The sequence below is a fragment of the Brassica napus genome, chromosome C3 (genome assembly GCF_020379485.1).
Source record: "Brassica napus cultivar Da-Ae chromosome C3, Da-Ae, whole genome shotgun sequence".
NCBI lineage: Eukaryota > Viridiplantae > Streptophyta > Magnoliopsida > Brassicales > Brassicaceae > Brassica > Brassica napus.
This window is the reverse complement of record NC_063446.1, coordinates 61,178,114-61,185,738: the sequence shown is the minus strand read 5'-3', so window position 1 is coordinate 61,185,738 and position 7,625 is coordinate 61,178,114. Positions and strand designations below refer to the sequence as shown.

General features: G+C 39.9%; 1 long non-coding RNA gene across 1 annotated transcript; it reads right to left on the bottom strand.

Annotated features, from left to right (window-relative positions):
- Positions 1–5,381: 5,381 nt before the first annotated feature.
- Positions 5,382–6,946, bottom strand: LOC106389811. The gene is made up of 2 exons (XR_001278123.3): positions 6,577–6,946; positions 5,382–6,492 (listed from the first exon to the last, which is right to left on the bottom strand). It is a non-coding gene; the product is annotated as an uncharacterized LOC106389811 (long non-coding RNA).
- Positions 6,947–7,625: the final 679 nt, after the last annotated feature.

The following is a 7,625-nucleotide window of genomic DNA, read 5'->3' as shown; positions in this document are numbered from 1 at the left end:
ATTTACGTTCATTATATGTCTTCCATCTTCGTCAATTGTGCCACGATCTAGAAGATCTGAAGAAGTAATTAAAGTTAAAAAAAAAAACTTAATAAGTTCGCTACCTTGTAAGAAAAAAAACCTATTAATTTTTTTATTAATAATGTGCAAACCACTCTTTCATGCGTTAGGTAGACAAATAAAAAGAGTCCAGAAAAGACGACATCAACCAATAATAATAATATAAATATAATTGTAACGTTTTACTCGAACTATTGATTTAGAAAACATCAAAGATTCGGTTTAGAAACATAACCATGTGCGTATGATGATATAATTAGCATACTCTTTATGTTTTTTGATTAAATCAGCATCATTGACATTGGACATTATTTGGACCAGTTATTATTAAATGGCACAAAAATAACACCATGTGACGTTGATCCGACCTTATCACTTTCTTAGTTTATTACTCTTTATAATCTGTTCTACCGAAAAATAATATACAATATATTGATCGGTCATATCAAGAATTATACAAGTATATACTGGGAACAAGATTATTGTTTACTGTTTTTGTTCAAAAAAAAAAAAAGATTATTGTTTACTGTTATTCATCTTCTTATAATTCAAAAAACAACTCATCAAGGAAGTTAAAAGATCATCGTCAATCGTTTTTATTGCCACATTGAGACTTTAGCGACGTCTACAACTATGGAGTGGTCATTATGGAGGCTAGAGCTGATCACATGAGACAATACATAGCCATGTCACATTCCCAATAACATTTCTGAATAATACGATGCCTTCTTACCTAAACCAGCTCCACGAAGAATACTGCAGAAATAATAATGTATCACTATCGTTCGCTTAAAGTACTTGTGTGAAATTACTTTGGACCTAACCCTAAACGTTTTGTACAGTATGTGTCATTGTTGTTAGTGTATATGGAACAACCTCGAAGACCAGAAAGTCAGATATTTCTATAGAGAATTTATCACCAGTTTTCGTTAATAATCAAACTTTGAATCTTCTTAAGGCGTATACAATAAATTCTCTAGAAAATTACACCTATCCCAGCTCATAGTCTAAACTTCTAGAAAATAATGAAATACGTTTGTGAAGAGAGACCAAGACATAAGTTGACAGGCAGAGATTTAGTAAACAGCAACAAAACAAGGTATGAATTTTAAACAGACGAACTCAAAATCACGAAGCATAGACAAACATCTTTAGTTACATTACATACATATATATATATATATACACTTTTTTTTTGAACACTGAAATATATATATACACTATTAATCTATTAGTAGAGCAAACTGTTCGGAGGGATGGGAAGAGAGGAAATAGATTAATGGACTTTGGCCATCACTCGGTTGTCATTCTTATAACCAGTAAACAAACTCTTTAATAAAGTTTAAGGTTTTAGTTGGGCAGATAGGGCCATCAATCGTTGTTATTGCCATATCGAACTTTCAGTATTCATTGTTGCCCCTAATGCAACTAGTGTATATCATATCATCATGGGTTACCCATGATGGGTAGCTACGGCCAGAAAACCCCTAGTCTCTTTTTCTCCGTCTAAATTTGGAATGTATATTTTCTTGTTGGTGCTTTTACTACAGTTTTTAAAACTCTTGGGTGTTTGGTTGTAACTGACCAATATTTTCAGCTGTTGGTGCTTTTCAGTTAATTTGTCTGGTGGAACAACATGATCATTTGCATTCAAAGGTAGCAGGTTCAAATCATTAACTTTTATTCTTTAGACTTTTGTATTAAACTACATATACTGGCCCAAAAATGTTTTTGTTGATTCCAGCATATTACAAAAGCACGTACTGACCCCAAAACTTATTTTTTTGAATGAATGCAAGACCCCAGGACAACTTCACGTATACATTAGGCAAAAATTCATCTCTTTTTGTGTGACCCTACGAGGATAAAGTCCTTCTAGAAGAAAAGACGTACGCGTAGAGCGAATATAAAAGTTTTTCTACCCACCAGTTTTTTAGTAGCTCCTAAAGCTGACTTCCCCTCTTTGGCTTTAAACCGCTAAATACTTTTCGGGTTTTTCAAACTTCTTACTTGTTTGGGAAGTATCTACCGGACAAAAGGTTTCTCTGGTCTTTACCCACCGGGTTCTTCCCCCGACCGTGTCGGAGGGACCGCCGGAGCCGCCCTACTTCACCGCTGAAGTGTTCCGATGACGAATATCGTAGGCATGGAGGTTGTCTCTGGGAAGGAATGGATGTCTCTCACCTTATAGGGCTCTCCCCTGTCTCGGAACTTCCTCTGTTCAAGTACTACAACCGCAATTCTTCCTAATCTGAACTACTGTTTGTAGGTTTTGTGGTTCTCCTTGCTCTCTCTCACTCTACGAAGACCGTAACTGCACTCCACATTACTACAGTTTGTAGTTTCGCCTTCTCCTTGGTCGCATTCGCATCTGAGATAGCTTAGCATCTTTACCATAATGTCTCACCGATACATGAGAGCTGAGAAGGGTAAAGCTATGGCCAACAACACCACGCTTCGAAAGCCGCTCGTTAAGGTTCCAGAATCTGATATCTCGGAACTCATCGAACGGAATAAGTTCACGCTTATAGGTCGAGTAACAAATCCGGCGATACAGAAGACCAGGGCCCTAGTAGATTTCTTCTTGCAGCACTAGAATGTGGTTGGAAGACTAACGGGTCGCGCCTTGGGGCCGTCCCTGTTCCAATTTGGGTTTGAGTATGAGAAAGACCTTCAAACCATCCTCTCTAAGGCACCCTTCCACTTCAAAAAGTGGATGTTGATTCTTCAAAGGTGGGAACCGATAGTTTCAGATGATTTCCCAAACCGCATTCCTTTTTGGGTAAACATTCATGGCATTGATGTTATTGGCCCGGTCTTGGGCCACATAGACGTCAAAGAAGCGGCGAAAGCCCGAGTCCGTGTCCTTGTGAACGGCCTTCAACCTCTTATAATGAAGATGGACCTACAACCACCGTCGGGTGATGTTGTCGAAATAGAAATGGAATATGAAAACTTACAGAAACATTGCTTCTTCTGCAAGTCTTTGTGCCATGAAGATGATGAATGCCAAAGTCGCGTGGAGTTACGTCACCAGAAGGAAGATAGGAGGAACCTGGGCATCTCCCAACAAAACACTCTGGAAAGCATTGAAGAAGGGAAACGCAGACAGGATGACAGGAAAAGGTCCTGCCATTACCCATCGCCTCACCAGGGCGGGGCACGTTGGACAAACTATAGAAGAGAGGGAAGAGATGAGGATTACGAGCGTCAGTCCCAACGTCAACCCGACCACCACCAGCGTCACTCCCCTCTTGTGAGAAGGGAAACGTGAGAGAGAAGCTTTGGCTCTGGATTTGAGGAGAATAGACGCTGCTACAATGACAGTCACTTGGCTCGGCGCACCTCTCCACCACAGAAGAGAACCAACAACCAGAGAAAACCATGATGGAACTTTTGCAACCTCGAAAACACAAGACAAAAACGATCTTCCCTCTGCTCTATCCAGAGGAAATCGTGTCTCTCCTATCATAGATGTAAGCTCTAGGACCAATCAATCACCTACAACAGGCCCAAATAACAAAGACAAACGAACGAGCATCTCGTCACGTTTGTCTGATCCCCGCTCTGGGAATGGGTCAGGAGAGGATAGAGTCTCTGCCAAGGAGAGGCTCTCTGTCAATACTCAACGAACAAGTCGGGCTGGGTTGGATCTCGTGAGGAAGGAAGCTGACACACTCTAGAACCCACAAAACTTGATTCCTCAGCAATTGGAGATGACTCTTCCATCAATAGATTCCATTACTCGACCTTTGAGTTCAAATGTGTTTGAAGCAGGCAGGTTGGACCCGTGTGAGAGGTCCCCTATAAGGACTCTCAGCGAAGATAGGTTTCATGTCTCTTTACGCCTGGGGCCCCTACTATCTGATACTACTGAGGAGACTGAAGAGCCAGGAGAACTACCAATACATCCTGCTTTGACCTCGAAAGCAGCAGGGAAACGAGTTGCGAGAAGACGCACTGCACGTAGTCCGTTGCAGGAAGTTAGCATGAAGAAAAGGCGCACTAACACCACACTACAGTCTCCCCGAAGGAAGCTCATGCTTGATGCTATAACAGCTGGAGGAAGAGCGCAACGGAAGGCTCCACCAAAGACACCGGCTGTTAACTTGATCTCGGCGATGGCTAGGAAGGAGAAGGATTTTCATCCTCTCCAAAAGTCTCTTCCTTAGCATGTATCAGCTAGAACTGTCGAGGCATTGAGAGCACCTTGACAGTCCAGCGGATTAGGGAATTCCGTAAGTGAATTTCCCCAGCAGTCTTGTTCCTAATGGAGGCAAAAAAATCAGGATGAAGCCGTGCTCAAGCTATTCAGGAAGTCCTATCTCACCAACCACTTCACAGTTCCCCCAGTGGGATTAGCGGGAGGTCTTTCATTATCTTGGCGGGACGACATTCAGCATGGGATCAAGCAACAGGTAACTGTGGACTTGGATGGCAACTCAATGACTCTGAAAATTTCATTGCAGAATCCTCTTCATCGCACCGGTGCTTTGTTCCTTCGGCTCTTGTGACAAAAGCTTTGGCGGTTAAAGCTGCAGTCTCTTCCCATGTTAGCAGTCTCACTGTTAACTCCGACTCCAAGAACCTTATTTTGCTCTTGAAGACTCAAAGTCAAGATGTGGCTCTGCGAGGGGTGCTTCACGACATTCATGTTCTGTCTCGCTCTTTCGTATCTATCTCGTTTAACTTTATTCCGCGTTTAGCAAATGTTCAAGCTGACTCCTTAGCTAAAGCAGCTTTACTCTCATTGTCTTCGCTGCACCTGATGTTGTAGACTGAAACTCTGTTTTCGTAATCAATCCTTATTTGCTCAAAAAAAATAGTTGATCATCGTCATTACTTTACTGATGACCAGTTCCCCTAGTCCCTCCGCCAATTGCCAAAGCAAAAGTAAATATTTTTTCTTGTCAGCAATTCCTTTTAGCACACCCTATCAATAAGTGAACGCTAATAGATCATGACTAAAGTGAATTCTAAATTACGTTCATGTAAAAGATGTAAAAAGATTAGGAAGTAGACAGATCTGGGTGGATTCGAACCACCAACCTCTCATAACGAGAGCTCTACCATTTTGAGCTTACAGATCTATTAACACGAACCTTGCCAAGTTAACATAAAGTTTCCATCTCTATACTAGAGAATCCTAATGACAAAACCATATCCACAATAGTGCGACAACCAGGATCAGATTTACAGTCTGCTTTAACATTAACCAATCATCATTTCGATATAATAATTATATAATTTCAATAGAACAAATGCTACAAGTGAAATTAAAGGCCAGTGCACAGATACTAGCTGAAATTACCACATCAAAATAACAACATAAATGTATTATGCACAAGTGTTTATGCAAAATACAATGTAAGATTTTCGCTAAATATTCGATGGTTCCTTCAAATTGCCAACAGTGAAATACTCTTTTTCAATATAGAAACACTGTATCTAATTTTACATACAAAAAGTCAGACAAGTAACTTGATTTAGATACCTCATTGCTTCAACATGAACACACTCGTGCGCTCGATTTATCCATTGCTAAACATCGCATCTATTATTAAGGCAGATGGCGATACCTCCAAGGTCTTCTGTCACCAGAGCCATTAGCTCTATGAAAAACATAGATACAATCATACAAGACAACATGCTTACAGTATTGTGCAAATTGATGGCACTCTAACGTACTTCTTTGTATCATTATATACTATAAAAGTGGATACATGTTGCTAGAACATTGTTCTTACAAACAAATAACTAGAAGTATGTATATAGCATTATTAAAGAAAGAAATTGAAAAGTGCTTGATATTAAATATTTTCACATGTCAATTTTGAGCGTCTCCATGAGCAAAATGAAATTCAATTTGGAGTTATGATAGGTTGAACTACGAATAAACATGTGAATGGAGAATCAAAACTCAAACTTAAAGTACCTTTGCCTCTGTGGAGTACGTTGGATCTAGATATATCCGCGTTAGACTCCAGATCCGAATCAATTCAAAATATGTCTGTGTATCTAGAGATATTGTGGTGAATCGAGATCAAAGGAATCAGAGAGCGAGAGAGCAAGACACAAAGGTGAGGGGGAGAACCCGGGCTTAAAAAAAAATTCCCCGTGCGAACTCCCCTCACCAACACGAAACAATTATTTTTATTATTATTTGGAGACCTGCCATGCAAGCGCACCTGTCATGGCAAAGGTCGGATGACAAAGATGCTTAATCAGAACTCAAGCCTAATCCATCAGGCTATATCGTCCTTAACAAACATCTCATACATCCATCATACTCATTATCAATTCACATATCTGAATCCTCTTCCCTCTTCTCCAATTCCTCCTCTCGGTGACTCATCATCACCTCATCAAGCCGCAAAGCATATCACAGATCCGACGAACCTAGCTTGCCGAGATCATGATGCTCGATCAGATCTGAGAATAATCAACAAATAGATAATATTACAATCGAATTCAATCGAATCAAACATCAGATCCAGCTACGATAGGCTTAGTTACCAGCTCTTCAACCGATCGTCGGAGATCTCAGCAGCTAAGATCCGTCTCCTGGATCGTGGATCAAACCGGAGCTACAAGATCCATGTGTATACGACGCCGATTCGCAGATCGACGGAAGAACTGAATCGGAGAGTCTTCCAATACGTCAAACAAATCGACGTAAAAGATAGATCTAGAGAAAAGCGATGAACAAAAAGTTGAAAGAGATAACGATTAAAAAGAGGGTATGAAAACCAATGAGATCAAGGCGTTTTTTTATACAGAGTGTTGGGACTAATGGACGGACGAGATCGAATAATTCGATAGTAAGATTAACGGTCGAGATGTGATCTCTTGGGGGTGAGGTTACGTGTTTAGTGGCGTTTTAAAATGAGAGGCGGTTGTTTTACACAAAAGAAAAAATTAAATTTAAGACGTTTTAGGACATGGACAGCTAATCTATGGGGTCGTTGACTTCGTTGGCGTTTTACCGATTCCATGCGTCTTACCCCTGTTCTAAAAATCGGCCGCCTAGGTGTTACGCGTCACTCTTCCGCCCCGATTTATGCCAAATCGGTTTAAAAAATCGGATATCCGATTTTTTCTGCCTAGACCGCCTAAATGACCGCCTAGCCGCCTAAATGACCGCCTAGCCGCCTAGGCGGCCGCCTAATCTATTTTTTTATTTTATTTTATTTTATTTTATTTTTATTTTTTTTTAATAATATTTTTATTTTTTATTTGATCTAAAATTTTATAAATATTATTTATATTCATAATTTTGATGAAAAATACACTATATTAAGTTTATATATTCTATTTGTGTGTTTTATACAATCTTAAACATGAAAATGTATTAATGTTATACACAATTAAAGATTAACATGTTTTATAACACAGTAAACCATCTAAAAATTCCACCCCGCATAATTTTCGATTAATCCCCGATTTTCTCTTTAGGCGCTAGGCCCAATCCGACCGCCCGACTAGCGCCTAGCGCGTTCCCGAACATGGGTCTTACCTAAGCACGTTTTCTTTATTTGACTCAGAGATTTAACAACGACCCACAA